This window comes from Sinohyriopsis cumingii, chromosome 5 (genome assembly GCF_028554795.1).
Source record: "Sinohyriopsis cumingii isolate HCF-2022 chromosome 5, ASM2855479v2, whole genome shotgun sequence".
NCBI classification, from domain to species: Eukaryota; Metazoa; Mollusca; class Bivalvia; order Unionida; family Unionidae; genus Sinohyriopsis; species Sinohyriopsis cumingii.
The window spans coordinates 42599940-42618508 of NC_142965.1; the positions used below are offsets into that span (position 1 = coordinate 42599940).

The following is an 18569-nucleotide window of genomic DNA, read 5'->3' on the forward strand; positions in this document are numbered from 1 at the left end:
TTCCTTGCTGTATACAAATATGTATGGTATACCAGTATGTTATTTCCATTTCCTTGCTGTATACAAATATGTATGGTATGCTGGTATGTTATTTCCGTTTCCTTGCTGTATACATCTATATATGGTATGCCAGTATGTTATTTCCATTTCCTTGCTGTATACAAATATGTATGGCATACCAGTATGTTATTTCCATTTCCTTGCTTTATACAAATATGTATGGTATACCAGTATGTTATTTCCATTTCCTTGCTTTATACAAATATGTATGGTATACCGGTATGTTATTTCCATTTCCTTGCTGTCTACAAATATGCATGGTATACCTGTATGTTATTTCCATTTCCTTGCTGTCTACAAATATGCATGGTATACTGGTATGTCATTTCCATTTCCTTGCTGTCTACAAATATGTATGGTATACTGGTATGTTATTTCCATTTCCTTTCTGCATACATTTGCTTACACACTTGACATCTTTTGATCTAAAACACCTAATCATTTTGTAATCCTAATAGTTTTAATGGAATACTAATGCCAGCATACATATTTTTATTGTTTCCTTAACAGAAGTCAGCTTATTTAATAGCAGTAACACATTTCCTGTCACTATTGCCTTGCTTATCCTCTGAGATGCTTAGTCCCCTCATCCAAGCTCATCATTCCAACCTCCCTCTGTATGGAACATGCTAGATCACCAGTCTCAGTTGTATCTGTGCTGGGCAGGATTAAGACGGACTTCTTTCCCCAGTTAGGGCATTGCGGTTCAACTGGCAGTGTATGAGAAGCTAGAAGGAAGGGTAGGAAGAGTCTCTTCAAACCTATTATGAACTTTGCAGACATCTCAGCATTCACCATTAAACAGGTCAGTTGTCCTCACTATTATAAGAGCTTATCAGTCCCTGACTTAGAGAGACCTTTTATTCATGGGAATTAAAGCCCATCAAGTCAGGGCTATTGCAACTTCACAGGCCTATTTTTGTCATTCGTCATTGAAGGATGTTATGAGAAAGCCATGTTTTGTAAGTGGCACACAACTTTCTCCTCCTTTCACATCTGATCTTTGGCAGACCAGAGGGAATACATTTTGTTCTTGGATACCAGTAATTATGGCAGAAATGTGGCCCGTTATGCTGGCAACTCAGAGTAGTGGAGAGTTCTACCACATGGGTGACTATGTTAATTTTATACCAGTTATTTTAGGCCATCAGCCTACCTCCAAATTCATAATCAGTTCAATATTGACAGGTAATGTATTACTACTATAAAATGTAAATTGGTGGTGGAGGGACTAATAATGTAATATTTATCTGTCACTATCATGCAGATAGTTTTGTGTCATAATAAGGTGAAAATTACAGCTGATATATATTTACCTGCAATTTTTCTTTCATCCAGAAAATAATTGATAAATGATGTACACAAAATTTATGAATCCTGTGACATGCCACAACATTACACAAAGGCATCTAAGTATGAATTATGTGGCATGCCACAACATTACACAAAGGCATCTAAGTATGAATCATGTGACATGCCACAACATTATACAAAGGCATCTAAGTATGAATCATGTGACATGTCACAACACTACACAAAGACACAAAGGCATCTAAGTATGAATCATGTGACATGCCACAACATTACACAAAGGCATCTAAGTATGAATTATGTGACATGCCACAACATTACACAAAGGCATCTAAGTATGAATTATGTGACATGCCACAACATTACACAAAGGCATCTAAGTATGAATCATGTGACATGCCACAACATTACACAAAGATATGAATTATGTGACATGTCACAGTACTACAAAAATGTATATATGAATGAATTATGTGAAATGCCACATTACACAAATGTATGTATGAATTGCATAATTTCCCACATTACAAAAAGGTATATATGTATGAATTGTGTGACATTCCACATTACAGAAATGTATATATGTATATATTGTGTGACTTGCCACAACATTACAAAAAGGTATATATGTATGAATTATGTGACATGCCACAACATTACACAAATGGGACATGCCACAGTGGTGCACAAAGGTATATATGTATGAATTTTGTGACATGCCACAACATTGCACAAATGTATCAATTATATAATATGCCAAAACATTACATAAAAATTTGTATGTATGAACTATGTGACACGCAACAACACTACACAAAGGATATATGTATGAATTATGTGACTTGCCACAGCATGACACAAATGTATATATGTATGAATTGTGTGACTTGGCACAACATTACACAAATGTATCAATTATGTGACATACAAAAACACTACATAAAAGTTTATATGTATCAATTATGTGACATGCAACAACACTACACAGATGTATATATGTATGAATTGTGTAACTTGCCACAACATTACACAAATGTATCAATTATGTGACATGCCAAAACATTACATGAAAACATAAAAGTTTATATGTATGAATTATGTGACATGCAACAATACTACACAAAGATATAATATGTATGAATTGCGTGACAAGCTGCAGTGGTGCTCAAAGGCATAATATACAACTAAACATTTTGTTGGGTTTGCACAAGGATATCAATATCAGCTTGAGGATATTTGTTTGTACAAAGTCAGCAAAACATATAATGTATATACTTGCTTGTTGTTGTTGTTGTAGGGTTTAACGCCATTTTTCAGCACAAGATAGGCTATACATGGCGGCCAGTATTAATGGTGGAGGAAGAACCCAGGAAATCCCTGGAAAGAACCACCGTCCCTCGAGAAGCTACTGGCAAGCTTTCTCACATACCCACATTGGCCGAATCCGAGACTCGAACCTACGCAGACAGAGGTGAGATGGCAGTGGTCCGTAACGGAGAGTGCTTTAGACCACTCAGCATATACTTGCTTATAAGTTGAATCAAACTGCATAGACCCTAATCTGCAATCACTTATTACACCAGCAAATCTGAGCCTATGCAGTTTATTAGAACTAATCAGCAGAATATAAAACAGAGACCCTGATCTGCCAGCACATTTTGTGAAGTCAGATCTGGGTCTATGTTATTTGCAGCTCAACCTGATTTATAACCAAGTATATACAGTAATAAATAGACAGTTACCTAGTGATATACGGCAGTGATTCTGAGGGTTTATTAAGTGGGACTCTTGATAATATTAATGCATGTAAAATTGTTTATTTAGTAACCCAGTGCAAATAAATACATAAATAATGGTGAACATGTAAAATCCTGACATGTTTAATAAAAAATGATGTTATAGACAAATAATTCTTATGGACTTACTAAGCGTTCCAAAGCTGATACAAATTATAATTTACCTGATTCAGGGGACTACAACCAGTCACAACTGACTGGTAGCATTGGATCTTTTTGTATTCTTTTATCAGGGGATATATGGCAGATATATTAAGGAGATGTTGCAAATTATCTACCCAATTGCTTTCACATGGTTTATCTGACATGAGCTCTTACTGATTCAGTCATGTTGCACATGAAGTGGCTGGTAGATTTTTATGTACTTTTACCTGCTGCAGTATGGTAAATATGATAGTGAGCAGTACCGTATATACTTGCTTTTAAGCTAAGTCAAATTGCAAACAAAAGAGATCCTGATCTGCTGTATCATAATGTGCCTGCCGATGAAGGTCTATATCAATTGTTTTATTGATTACTCCAAAAAAACTGCACAGAACCAGATCTGCCACAGCATTATGTAACAGTAGATCTGGGTTTGTGCAGTTTTCAGTAGGAGTCGTCTTATAAGTGAGTAAATACGGTAATAGGTGCTGCTAGTTATCAGCCTTGCAATTCCTGTTCTACAATATTGGCTTATCTGAACACTAATGATTTAGTCATGTAACACATGGATACTCAGCTTTCATCAGCATGCATTACCACAGATGTTAATGATCGCCATATTTCAGTATAAGTGTTACAGGGTTGAAATTAATAAATCCAGCAGACATTAGTTGTGTGATGATGATAGTCAGTGTGCTTTTCTTTGAAAATGTTTATTTGTTCCATCTAGAAATGTTTGTTTTCTCTCCACATATCTTCACCTGAGATAACTCTATAAATGGCAGCTTAAGTGAAATAACTTGTAGTGAAAGTGTTATATCAGAAAATATCTTACAGTAGTTGACAGTCATGTTCTTCTAAAAGCATTCTAAAAGTGTTGAACTTCTTTTGCCAAAATCTCTGTAAATTAATATTATTTATTATGAAATCTTGTATTGTGGCTTTCATTCATCATCATCAGGACCGGCTGAATGTATCATATATAATGCATCATATATAATGTATCATATATAATACAAACTATACAGTTTAAAATGAAAGTTAATGTACCTGTTGTATTGCAGTTATGTACCAGGTACATTCATTGGAAGGGGTATTTTCAGTAATTGTCTGTTGCATTACTTCTAAAAATTCTAATAAAGAATTCACATTATAAAGTACTCACACCATATTTTCATGACTGGTTGGCAGAGTGGTTACAAGTTCATTTTGCAATTTTGCAGTCTCGGGTTTGATACCCATTTGCAGCATTTGCAAGGATGTTTGCATGTCTGGGCTCCATGGTTTTCTTTGGAAGTTCTTCATAGATAGGAGTCAAATTTTGCTATTACATTTAAGATTAAGAATATCAAGATCAAATTTGATTGTCACCATTTCTACAGAGTTTTAGAGATATAGGGCCCCTGTATGACTTAGAACTTTGCAGTTCAAATTTCATTTCCACTTTGCAAATTTTAAATGGATGGAAAAAAATGGTCCAAGGTTTAACTTTAAGGAGACTCTGGCTAAGTTTTATTTCACCATTTTTTTCATAATTTTATGATGGTATGACCCCTTTTTGACTTAGACCTTTCCCCTTGAATTGTCTTTCCTCTCATTAATTCAGATTTGAAAAGACATAATTCTGGTTTGATTTTTTACCATTTCTTTCCTGGAAAAATGCATGGAGTTATGGCCTCTGTTTTATTAGAACTTTGCCTTTTAAATGTATCAATTTGGCAGAGGTATCCATGACATGTGGACACATTTCTAGTCTTGCACAAGTTACTCATTCTTTGAAAGTTTCTTTTTCAAACCTGGCCTCTAAATTTTCATTTGCTAGATATGTTGTATTTATCTAAATGAATCACCATCTGGGAGTTTGATTGCCTTTGGCAATTAAGGTGATCACTAGCACCAGTAGTTTTCCTGCTCTCAAGGTCACTTGACACCAAAGTCTGAGGTGTCAAAGGTATGTTTTGTACAGTAAGTACTTGCTTATAAGTTGAGCCCAACTGCAAAACTGCATAGACCCAGCTCTTACTTTTAGTAGTATATGATTGGTAAGGTGTTCCATATTGTACAACATATCAGTTGGAATTTTAAATACTGCTGTTAGAGATTATTATATAGGTTCGACATAGAACATGACTGGCTGGAATGCTATGCCGGCTCTGATGCAAGTCTATTTGGTTCCAATCAGATCCAAAAGTTTCCTTATTGCAGTCTGTTATTGTACCAATATTTGGACTGAGTTTTATCTACTATTTCACCAATATTTGTACAGGTTAATTAAAACTGAATATAAAAGGTAATTAGACATAACACCTGTTGGGAGTTTCAAAACATCCATATATACTTTCTTATAAGTCTGAACCAACTGCAAACTGCACAGATCCAGATCTCCCATCATATAATGTGCCAGCAGATCTGGGTCTGCAGTTTGTTAGAACTAAACAGTAGACCAAACAACATAGACTCAGATCTGCCAGCACATTATGCATTGACATATCAGGGTTTATGTTGCCTGAAGTTGGACCTGACTTATATGCAGGTATATATGGTACTTGCTACCTGCATGATTTGGTTGGCATTCCTGCACTGTATAACAGGCCCTTTTATGAAATTACATAGATAGAGAAACCGGCAGTCAGATAATTCGGAATGCATAACCCTTCCATCACTGGCCCACTAACTTTCTGTCTATGCTTTCAGACCACCACAAATATTATTATATGTTACAGTTACATACATTTCTCCAAGATGAACTCTGAGGAACAACATTCCAATCACACTACCATTCCAAGAGGTTGTCACAATAAAGATAGGGTGGGTTTGGGGTCATGAAAGAGAAAGCATATGGTATTCATTTAAAATGTACATATATAGAGAGCTACTCTAACTTGTAAATACTGTCTTCCAATGTTACACTAAATCCTGCTATTGAATTCACATGCTGAATTCTACCAATGTTACAAAGTCCTACTATTAGATTCACATGCTGAATTCTACCAATGTTACACTAAATCCTACTATTTGATTCACATGTTCAATACTAGAAATGGTACACATATGCACTATTAGTCCTACTACTGGATTCATATGCTGAATTCTACCAGTGTTACACTAAATCCTGCTATTGGATTCACATGCTTAATACTAGAAATGGTACACATATGCACTATTAGTCCTACTACTGGATTCAAATGCTGAATTCTACCAATGTTACACTAAGTCCTACTATTGGATTCACATGCTGAATTCTACTAATGTTACACTAAATCCTGCTATTCAATTCACATGCTCAATACTAGAAATGGTACACATATGCACTATTAGTCCTACTATTGGATTCACATGCTGAATTCTACTAATGTTACACTAAATCCTGCTATTCAATTCACATGCTCAATACTAGAAATGGTACACATATGCACTATAACTACTATTAAATTCACTTGCTGAATACTACCAATGGTACAGACATAAAGAGCTAATGTTTTGGCAAATCAGTGAACTTATGAACACACTGACTTGAACAAATGAATTTTAAAATGACTTTTTTGCACCATATTTTCCATTGTACAAGTCAGTATATTTTGACTTTAAAAATGTACCCCCATCTTATACTCTACATCAACTGTTTTGAATTTTTTTTGCATCTAATAGCAGTTCTTTATTGTCTGCTGTTTTTACTTTACCATCTCTTTACTTGGCACTTTATGATCTAGAGTCCATTTTTGAATTCACTCTTCAAATTAGTAAGTAGTCATTGGTGGAACAAAACAATATGATCCTTGTCTGATACTTAGTTACATTTGGAACATCGTCCTTCTTTTTCCTTAGACATCATGTGATTATCACATCTCAGGGTTCTCATTATTCACAGTGTCTTTTAGCATAATTGCCAACAGTCATTTAATGATATGTGCTGTGTTGATATTTCCTTCCAGTCCTCACGTACCCAATATAGACTCACTTATAGGTCGAGTCCAGCTAAAGTAGAGTAGACTATGATCTGATCTTGTTCATTGGACTTGAGTTCAATGAATAGAGACTCTTTGACCAGTTTCCATTACCTGACCAGTCATCAGGTACCATGAAACAGGTAAGGCAGTAAGTACTCATCACCAGTTGCCAGACACCAGTCACTGGGTAAAACGATTTTTGCCTGTCACTAGAAATGGGTCACCAGGTAATGGATTAAAGCACTGGACACCAGTCATATGATCAGGTACCAGGTTTTCATTAGCAGTAATTGGAAAGGGATCAGGTAGAAAATCCTCATGTTTATGTTCTAGTAAAACCCTTATGTGATCAGATATTAGTCTTTCATCTACTGTTTCGGGAAAGGGAATAAATCAACACCTAATTTTCGATCCCCATGGAGTTTGGGAACTTCCACCACCCATGGTGAGTCTGCAGTGTTTTTATTTCCCACTATAGCACTATGGACATGTTTGTCATGGGCATTTTGGTCAGTGAACTGGGCTACCCATTTTCCCTCCCCATCCATTACATTATTCTCTAAGAAAATCCTAATTGCAAAGGAGGCAGTAAGATCAGATAGTCCTGTCCTCCCCCCTTCCATGAACAGCAACATGACAATGAAACCAGTAATCATAAAGTCCCCCTCTCCAAGAAGGGAGTTGGATGGTCCTGTCTTGTCATGCCTTTCCACCTTTCAGTTATAGCCTCCTTCTCTTGGGTGATCCATTTAGCTCCTTTTAGCCCCAAGTGACATGTTCACAATCCAGGGGAATACCACTGAGGAGGAATCTCCTTTCACTGCATAGAGGGTCACTATTGGGAAGAAATTAATCAATTCTCCTCCTTCATTCCTGGCTCATATTAAAGATCAGTATACCATTAGATCATTTGTCAAACAATCTTACCAGATGCATCACTCAGGCTCGAAGGTAGTTGATTTCGAAAGTTTACCATGCAACATGGACACTAGTTTGTAATTGGTGTAGTAAGAAACATTGATCCCACTTTAACTGTAGTTGCATATTTTCTTCTTTTTCTATTTGGTCAGTATTCACCGTAAGGGGCTATAAAGAAACCTTTTCCAAAACTGATCAAGAACTTTTGCTTCAGAGACCAGTCTCTTGCTTTTTAATGCCTTGATGGGACCCTTAGTGTATACTTTGGTCATTATCTAAACCACATTATGAACTATTGAGAGCAGCTTCCTTTAAGAACAATACCTTTACAGTCTTTCTTCAGACTTCAAAGTCAGTGAGAAGGAGTAAATTCACCCTTAATGGTGGAAAAGGATTGCCTGTGGTAACTATGAATTGGTTTGTCTTTATCCACCTGGGTTTCAGGCCTAGAATGAGCTCCTGTCCCAATGAAATACCCAATCTGTCATATCTGTGCTGGGGATGATTAAGACCAACTTTCATTGATAGCTCCTGCCCCAATGAAATTCCCAATTTATCATATCTGTGCTGGGGATGATTAAGACCAACTTTCATTGGTAGCTCCTGCCCCAATGAAATACCCAGTCTGTCATATCTGTGCTGGGGATGATTAAGACCAACTCCTGTGCTAAGTTTGGGTTTTATATTTCATTTTGGCAAAACTAAAAGGGAATAAAGATGGCTGGAGCCCCATTTGCTCCCTCAAGGGATCCTCAGATATATCGCCAGACACCATCTCAAGGTGGATTGTTCTCACTATCAAAAGAGCCAATCAGTCTCTCAGAGAGATCTTTCTTTCAAGATAATCCAAGTCCATATTGTTAGGGTTATCGCTGCATCTTGGATTATGCCATGAAAACTGCTTTACGGCAGTTCACACCACTTTCTCTTCATTCTGTCTTCAATCATTGTTGCACCAGAGCAAAATAGCATTTATATTAGGATAAAATGTGTCACCTCAATAAGTTGTCAAGTCAACATCCAGTCTATTGCAGAAATGGTAAGATCACTTTGACAGCTTGTATTATGGTCATCACTGGAAATGTCAGCAGTGTAGCAAAAGTAGGTTATGTAATGTTGCTATTAAAATGTAGTTTTGAGGGGATAAAACTAATACTTACCTGCTGTTATTACAAAAGTTCTGTCCTCCGTCCCTACTCTGATGTCCTTTAAATCTCAATTCATGTCAGGAGGGATAATTTTCTGAATGATGGTGGACTCACAGCACTAATTCAGTTCCCATATTAAACCTATGCAAACACCATGATATTAAAAATTCAATAACTTTAAATTTCTGAGTGCTCATGATCAAACCTATATTTATCAGTATAGATGAAACATGGATGACAGCTTCTGTGCAGAGAAAAGGATATGAGCTGCAGCATTTTCTGACCTACATGCTTTTGAAACATAGGTTTACAATTCCGCTCCAAAGAGTAGGTGCTAATGTTTCAAACTCAAGACTGTTAAAGGACTGAAATATGAAGTTTCAAAACATTCACTGAAAGAAATTAGTGGGATGCAAAGTCATGGAAGGTCATTACCATTAAGCATGATGGAAGAGACCTAAGTGATCATATATGAAGCATTATGTTTCAAAACACAACTAGGAAATATCATATTGCTTACCATAATTACTATATAGATAGTAAATTGTATAAACTTTATATGTGTGATTGCATAGATATAAACCAATGTACAAAACACTCCACCTAACATTAGTCCAATCTACACACTGTTCCCCCTCCCCCCTTCTTGGCAACAGTTGATATATTTGAATGTGTTTAATATAACACTGAAAGTCACTCTGTGGTTTATGAAAGGTATTAATTTGGCTTGTTATCCACAAATGTAACAATATGATTGCATTTATAGTAAAGTTGATTGCACTTGCATATATGGAGTTACTGTATTGCTGTAGCTGTCTATAGGACTCACAATACTAATTCAGTTCCAATTGTAAACCTATGCAAACACCATGATATTAAAAATTTAAACCGCTCTGGTGGCCTAGTGATTAGAGCGTCCGCCTGAGATGCAGGAGGTCGTGGGTTCAATCCCTGGCCGAGTCATACCAAAGACTTTAAAAAATGGTGCTAACAGCTGCCTCACTTGGTGCTCAGCATTAAGAGGTTAGTGTTAGGACTGGTCGGCCTGGTGTCAGGATGATGTGATTGGGTGGGACATCATGCTACATGTCTGCGGCATGTGCCCCAGTGCTAGACATCACTATAAACTGCCACACTGTAGACATCATAGCGATATGACTGAAGATGTGTTAAAGCTACGTTAAAAATCCAAATCACACACACACACAAAAATTCAATAACTTTAAATTTCTGAGTGCGCATGATCAAACCTATTTTTATCAGTATAGATAAAACCTGGATGACAGCTTTTACGTGGAGGAAAGGATATGAGCTGCGGCATTTTCTGGACCTACATGTGTTTGAAACGTGTTTTTAATTCCGAACCAAAGAGTCAGGTGTTAATTTCAGTTATGAGTGTTCCAAACTCAAGACTGTTAAAGGACTGAAATTCCATCAAGAAAACAACGTCTCTGTTTTTTTAAGTTACAGCTAGGATAAGCTCTCAAAAGATTCTTTTTCCTACAAAATAACTTTCATTATCAACCAAATTCCTGGCCACCCAAACCCATATAATATACTCTATTTTATGTTCACCCATTTCCAGACTGGTTCCCATTTTTTCATATAATTAGTACAGTGTGTCCTATATCCACCCTTGACAGACCTAAGAATAGTTAAGTTCAATGCATGAGTAAGCAATGTACTTAGTTCTGCTTGTCAAAGATTACATTAGTGAATATTAAATTATATTGCAAGTTCATATTCAGCTATATAGCAATGGTGTTTTTCAGGCAACATTTAAGTATTTGAGCTTTATTTAAGAAAATCAGAAAAAATATTAAAATAAAGGTGTCTAATATGAGTCACCTTTTTCCCATTTTCAAATACAACTAGTACAATGTGTCCGTAAGTAAGGCATAAGACTGGAATCCTGTTGTTTTTGTTCTGTGACCTCCAATTACAAACTGGAAGAGGGACTCCACTTTGTTCTGAGGTCTAACAGCTAGGAAAAGTTATAGCAAACATGTAGGCTCATTTAATTTATTAAATCTTGAATTTAATAAAAGAGGTCATAAACCTTTCAGGACAAATATTGTAGTAGGGAATTTGACTCAGTATATTTTGGTTTTTGATATATTAAAGGCTTTGAAATTGACACTGCTGCAGCCTCCGTGGCTACTCTACCTTACCACCCATTTATTTCTCTGTAGCAAAATTGGAAAGGAAAGATTGATGGTCACTTTTAAAAAGTCACTGATTTTCTGTCAGATTATGACTTAGATAAATGAGTAGACATAACTTGTGTAGCCACATAAAGTATCAGAAAGGTAAACATGAAATTGTCATAATTTTGCAAGTAAAAAAAATTATTATAAACAAGCATAAAAACAAAAGAATGACAATGTTGTGAACATTAAATTTACTTTTGTAAAAAGAAAATTAAAAATTTCTGTGCTCTTCATTCTTTATACCTTATGTTAATTAAATTTAAGTCATGACTGACTTATGTCTGTTTTGTTGGCATTATCTATCTGTCAGTGTGATAACTTCTACTTGTCAGGAACATAATTGTAAGTTTTCAAGGGAGTTTAAAAACTAGTAAAGCTTAATGTTTATCACGATGAGAAGGCGTGCATATCAGTTGCCAGTACGGTACAATCTTAATTTGCATATTACTCCAGAGGTATATTTTAGGTGGTCCTCTCGTCGGGTCTTATCAAAGGAGAAAACTTTTTATATCAATCATCCAGAGGGATCTATAAATTGGAGTCACCGTGTCTCAATGGCTAGTATGCTGGACTCTTTGACAGAGAGGTTTCAAATCACACCATCAGATCAGGGCTGACGTCAGCTAACATGGTGTGTTCTCACTCTAATAGCCTCTGTACAAAATAACTTACTTGTGTTGCTTTGACATTAAACACAAAGCCAAACCAAACTAAACTATCTATCTGTCATTTCATAATGTGTATTAATATCTTAAAAGTGCTTATGAATCAACATGCGACCAAGACATACAATGAAACAATATTTTTGATTAATTTGCAATGAATTAGTCTAATAAAAATTTCATTAGTTTAAATTTTTATATTTTGGTTTGGAATTTGGACCAATTTGCATTTTGGGGCCATACTTGTGGTAGTATAGTGTCCCTAAGAATAGCTGGTTCATATTCAGAAAACTTCAAAGTTACAATTCAGACATGGAAATAAGGGTCACAAAATTTGATTTTTTTGGTAAGCCTTTGGCTTCTCATGTATAAATTAGCATTTTCAACCAGGTGCTTGCTTGAGAGGCACTCTTTAAAGAGAAACAAAATCACATGACACAGGTCATATAGAATCAGCAACTACCCTCCATGAGTGATCTTTTCACTTTGCACAAATGAGAGTCAAGAAGTATGTATGGATTGACATTTTCAACTGTGGTTTTGGTATTTTGTTGGATTTTATTTCAAAATAAATGATAAAACTGCTGTGTATTATATTGTTGATAAGTTTAATAAAGCATCTTACAAATGCTATTCTCGGTCAAGTCATACGTGCATGTGAAGTTATTTAGGCTTATGGTTGCCGACAAAGACGATACCTCACAGAACCCTCTGACTTGAAGAAGTCAGACTTTGCAGGGTTCACTATTGATCATACTGGTGCTAACATGGAACTGTCTTCATTGAAAAAGAACAAAGCATGCATCCAATATCAAGTAAGTTGTTCACAAATGACTAAAGTTTGTGTAAGGCAGATAACTCTATCAAGCATAATGTTGTGTATGGCCTTCAATTAGCTAGGTTGGCTTAGCAACCAAAAAAAGGTTTAAAAGACCGAACTTTGTTGAATTAAATAAATTGAATCTTGGAAATATTGCACCATTATGTGCAGTATAAGGTATTAGCCAAAAATAATTATAGAAAATGCTGTTGTAAAGTTACTTGTTCATGGAAAATACATGATGGGACCCAGTCAGGATTTGACCTTGGAGAGGAAAACAATAATTGCTGTACATGAGTATTTTTGCCAAATTCCAACACTCGCCATGGAGTTGCTTCAAAGATAGATCAGCTGAAATCTGAATTAAACCTGTTTGATACAAATTGTACAGAGAAACTTGTTTCTATACATTGATCGTAATGGATGATTCTAACTTGGCCAAAGTTGCAATGAAATGGAACCTATTATTAACCCATATGTCTGGGGGGTATTCAACAAAAGATATATGCTGCTGATGAAAACTTAGTGACATTGAACAGTTTGTCAGAACTGAAATTATGTCCATAGTCAAACTTGATCATCTTGCAACCTTGCTGGAAAAGAAAATATTTAAGTCTGTGCAATCGACACACAAGACTTTGTCTCCAGTGATTTCACTATGCATAATGTTTGACCAGACTTTTTCTCCAGTGATATCACTATGCATAATGTGAGATCAGACTTTGTTCCAGTGATATCACTATGCATAATGTGAGATCCGACTTTGCCTTCAGTGATATCACTATGTATAATGTGAGACCAGACTTTGACTCCGGTGATATCACTTTACATAATGTGAGGCCAGACATTGTCTCCAGTGATATCACTATGTATAATGTGAGACCAGATTTTGTCTCCAGTGATATCACTATGCATAATGTGAGATCCGACTTTGTCTCCAGTGATTTCACTATGCATAATGTTTGACCAGATTTTGTCTCCAGTGATATCACTATGCATAATGTGAGATCCAACTTTGCCTCCAGTGATATCATTATGTATAATGTGAGACCAGATTTTGTCTCCAGTGATATCACTATGCATAATGTGAGATCTGACTTTGCCTCCAGTGATATCACTATGTATAATGTGAGACCAGATTTTGTCTCCAGTGATATCACTTTACATAATGTGAGGCCAGAGATTGTGTCCAGTGATATCACTGTGCATAACGTGAGACCAGACTTTGTCTCCAGTGATATCACTATGCATAATATGAGACCAGACTTTGTCTCCAGTGATATTACTATGCATATAGTTTCCTTGTGTTGACCCCAACGGGCATTACAGGTGGAGAAGGTTCAACATATTTTGCACTTAAAATAACCCCAAACAATATGGCCACATTGATACAACTCACTGCAGCAGAGTGACCTGATGACTCAGAATGCAAAAAGTTTAAAATTTATGGGTAAGTTCATTGTATACATTAAAGTAGATGAAATGTTGAGGAAAGGAACTAGAGTACCTTAAGATAATGATGGAGGGGCTATTTCAAATTTATTCATAGTAATAAACCTATGTTAATGCTGACTGGTCATAAATCAACGACATTGAATGACTCTCTCTGACTTATGAAAGAAGATGGTTTTTCAATTGGTCTAGAGCTAATGACAGGAGAACAATTTTTTCATATCCATTTATCTTAGAGATGCATAATTTAGTGTTCAAATGCATGAATATTTTAAATATATATATATAAAGATAACATTTTAGTGGAATGCAATACGATATCACATTATAAATTTGCTTGTTTAACCTTGGGGGTTTCCAGTACATAGACCATTAACAAAATTTAGAAAACACAGTATTTATGGTTCAGACAACAGGGTATTTGTTGCTTCTACCACCATGACAACATTGTCGACATCAGCATATTCCCCAGTTTCACTCACACACACAGAAATATTCTGCTGGAAAAAATTATATGAGTTTTATGGTTCAGTACAGTTCAGAGCCTTTCCTTACAGATGAAGCATGTTTAAAAGAAACAAATAAAACAAAATAAATGAGAATACTATATAAACATGCATACACACATGCCAATAAGATATCCATCAAGACATTTCTTTCTACCAGACAGCATCTTGATCCCTTTGAACAAGATTTAGACAGAGGAGATAAACTTCTTGGTCTTAGATAGTACCAGAATTTTGATAATATATAAACCTGTCTGATACAATAAGGTAGAGCCAGAATGTTGATCAATAAAAAAAGTTTTCATGTTAAAACTTAGACCCAGAACAGTAGACTCCATTGTGTAGACAGATCATCCAAAGAGGAGAAGGGTGTTGCTTCAGCTGCAGATTCCATTCAATCTGTTGGTGGCATTGGCCAGTAATGAAGTGTCCAGTTATCATACATTAAACATTTGGAACTTCTTACTCTCATCCCTAATCATCATTCTAATCCATACCCTGCAATCTCTTATTGGGACAGAATAAACATATTGGTATTCTAACGAGGCAATACATCTGTATTATTCAAAATTAATCATGACACTCAGTACAGAGAAATGAATGATCTTTCTAAATTAACTTGTTTGAGCTGTCTCAAAAGAAATGTTCATCCATCTGTGTGCCATGAGGTGATAATACTTGTGTTGGCTTTTATTTTCAAAATATACTCTGTGGATGTTAAATAGTATGGATCGTTTTGTGGGTCTGATGCCATTTTCTAGTGCATGATGGGCTATACATACTAAACAGTATATCTGGTGGGAAAAGAACCCAGGCAAAAACACTGATCCACAGGAACCTATTTACTGATAGGCTTTCTACCATGCTCTTGTTGGTGGAGCTGAGACTTGAACCCATGTTGACATAGGTGAGATGTGAGTGCTCAGTAAACGTGAGTGCCTTTGATCACTTGCCCACCCCAGATGTTATCTATGGAAATTTGATTCTAAATTGTATAACTGATATATATATATATATATATATATATATATATATATATATATATATATATATATATATATATATATATATATATATATATATATATATATATATATATATATATAAAATCATAGATTCCAGAACCAGATTTTGGACCTTGCAGTTTCATTCTTTTTGATTAGCAGGATAAATTATGAATAAGATTAAGAGTGACAAAGTTGAGGAAATACTTATGATAATCCCATGTTGGCCATCTCAACCTTAGCTTCCTCTGCTAATGGCTTTGTATTGTTCATATTCTTGCCAGACTTGATTGAAAAAAGGACCTGTTTATACTGGCCCCCTCCCCATGGAGATACAACCTCTAAGGAAATGCTGGTATGTGTGGTTGTATCAGGGCAAATCTCTAAAGTAGATGAAGGCAAAGCTATTGAAATGATCCAGGGAAAAGGTATATTAATCTGGTCTGATTCCTGGGGAAAAGGCATAATGAACTGATCTGTGATTCCTGTTCAAAATGCATATTGAACTGATCTGTCATTCCTGGGCAAAAGGCATAATGAACTGATCTTTGATTCCTGTTCAAAAGGCATATTGAACTGATCTGTGATTCTTGGGGAAAAGGCATAATGAACTGATCTGTGATTTCTGTTCAAAGGCATATTGAACTGATCTGTGATTCCTGTTCAAAAGGCATATTGAATTGATCTGTGATTTCTGTCAAAAAGGCATATTGAGCTGACCTGTGATTCCTGTTAAAAAGGCATAATGAACTGATCTGTGATTCCTGTTCAAAAGGCATATTGAACTGATTTGTGATTCCTGTTCAAAAGGCATATTGAACTAATATGTGATCCTTGGGGATAAGGCATAATGAACTGATCTGTGATTCCTGTTAAAAAGGCATATTGAACTGATCTGTGATTCCTGTCAAAAAGGCATAAAGAACTGATCTGTGATTCCTGTTCAAAAGGCATAATGAATTGATCTGTGATTCCTGTTCAAAAGGCATATAGAACTGATCTGTGATCCTAAGGGAAAAGACATACTGAACTGATTTGTGAATCCTGTCAAAAAGACATAAAAACAGTATGACCTTGGAACATTTGTGGTTCTGTTGGAAAAAACAATCCCATAATGCGTCAGAATAAATAGTTGTGGCATGTTTGAGTGTCTTATACTTCTTGGTAATCATATAGCTTTGTGAGCGTGCACAAGTCTATGCTGTTGCAAACTCTGCTATTACTAGGTAAGAACTGGTATTCTGAACTATGAGAGGTATTTTCCTATGCCTCAAACAGGGTGTGCATTCACTTGGAATGTTGCACAGGTGCTAAAAAATATAAGTAATTTGTTTCCCTTACCGAATATATTGATTAACATTGCTGTCATTTAAAACAATGGCTCTCCCAGCACTTCCACAGCAACAAAGGCACAAACGTCGATTGCCATGAATGTTCATAATATGTATAAATCAAACAAGGATATTCAATTTTATTTGTGTTCTTTACTTAAAACTTCAGAGAAGGAAGAAATTTTGTTTGAAAATCCCCTATTTTCCTGAGGAAAGAGTTTGTCATGAACACACTTTTAAAGGAATTACAAGTAGCACATTATCAAGGTGGATGAAAGTACTACAAATATCAATATATTTATATCCAGCTGTCATTTATTGATATTCAGCTGTCATGTGTTGATATCCAGCTGTCATGTATGATATCCAGCTGTCATATGTTGATGTCTAGTATTTTAAGGCTCTTTCATATTGTTCAGCGTCAACATCTACATCCCATAGGGGTGGTTGTTCCCACTGATACATTCTTAGAACAGTGGATTGGTTGTTCACTCAAGAATTTTCACTAATTCTACTTTTGGGACATAAATTGAAATAAGATTCTTGTACAAGCAGTTTTTAAAAATGAAATGACTGTTGAATTTTCTTGTTTTTGTTTTTGGTTTTTGTTTTGCTTTAAACACTAATTTATTCAATCGATGCAAAGGACTGACAAAAATATATTGGGCCTCTATCCAAGTATATTTTAGATGGGGTGCAGGGCATTATTCACATAAATCAGAGGCTGAGCATGTATGAACCCACCCATTAATATCTTCCCACCCAGTTTTGTTTTAGCCAACAAAAACAGCATTAAAATTAGGACTGTTGGAGAGTGATGGCTAGTTTTATATGACATGTGTCACTTGATTCAATACACTCCAGCCCAGTTAATCTCTGTTGTGGTGTTCCACAGGGGTCTGTTCTTGGATATGTTCTCTTCATTCTATACACTCAGCTGCTCTCAAGTGTCATAGATCATCATCCAGTGTCTCACCCAGATATACTAATCTAGCCACCCAAATGAAGTTGATGCTACCAACCAAGGTGTAGAGAGGTACATTTCTGATGTGAAATCATGGATGACATATAACAAGCTACAGATGAATGATGATAAAACTGAGGCCATTCTGATGACAACACAAAGACTTTCTCAGTCACATCCTTTACCTCAAACAATAAATATCAGTAACACCACCATTAAATTCACACAGTCAGTACTAAACCTAGGTGTCACTCTGGACAATATTCTCACATTGCACCAACATGTCATGAACATAT

General features: G+C 35.7%; 1 protein-coding gene across 2 annotated transcripts in view; it reads left to right on the forward strand.

The window, feature by feature from the left end:
- Positions 1–18569, forward strand: part of LOC149799033 (uncharacterized) — a 159263-nt gene that overhangs the window by 17274 nt on the left and 123420 nt on the right. Inside the window, exon 1 of one of the 2 annotated variants that reach the window (XM_089957991.1) lies at positions 756–865. The exons of the other annotated variant lie outside the window; for it this stretch is intronic. The gene's annotated coding sequence lies outside the window, so the exon portion shown is untranslated. Of the gene's footprint in view, positions 1–755; positions 866–18569 lie in introns of those variants that run through there. 2 annotated transcript variants of the gene reach the window in all.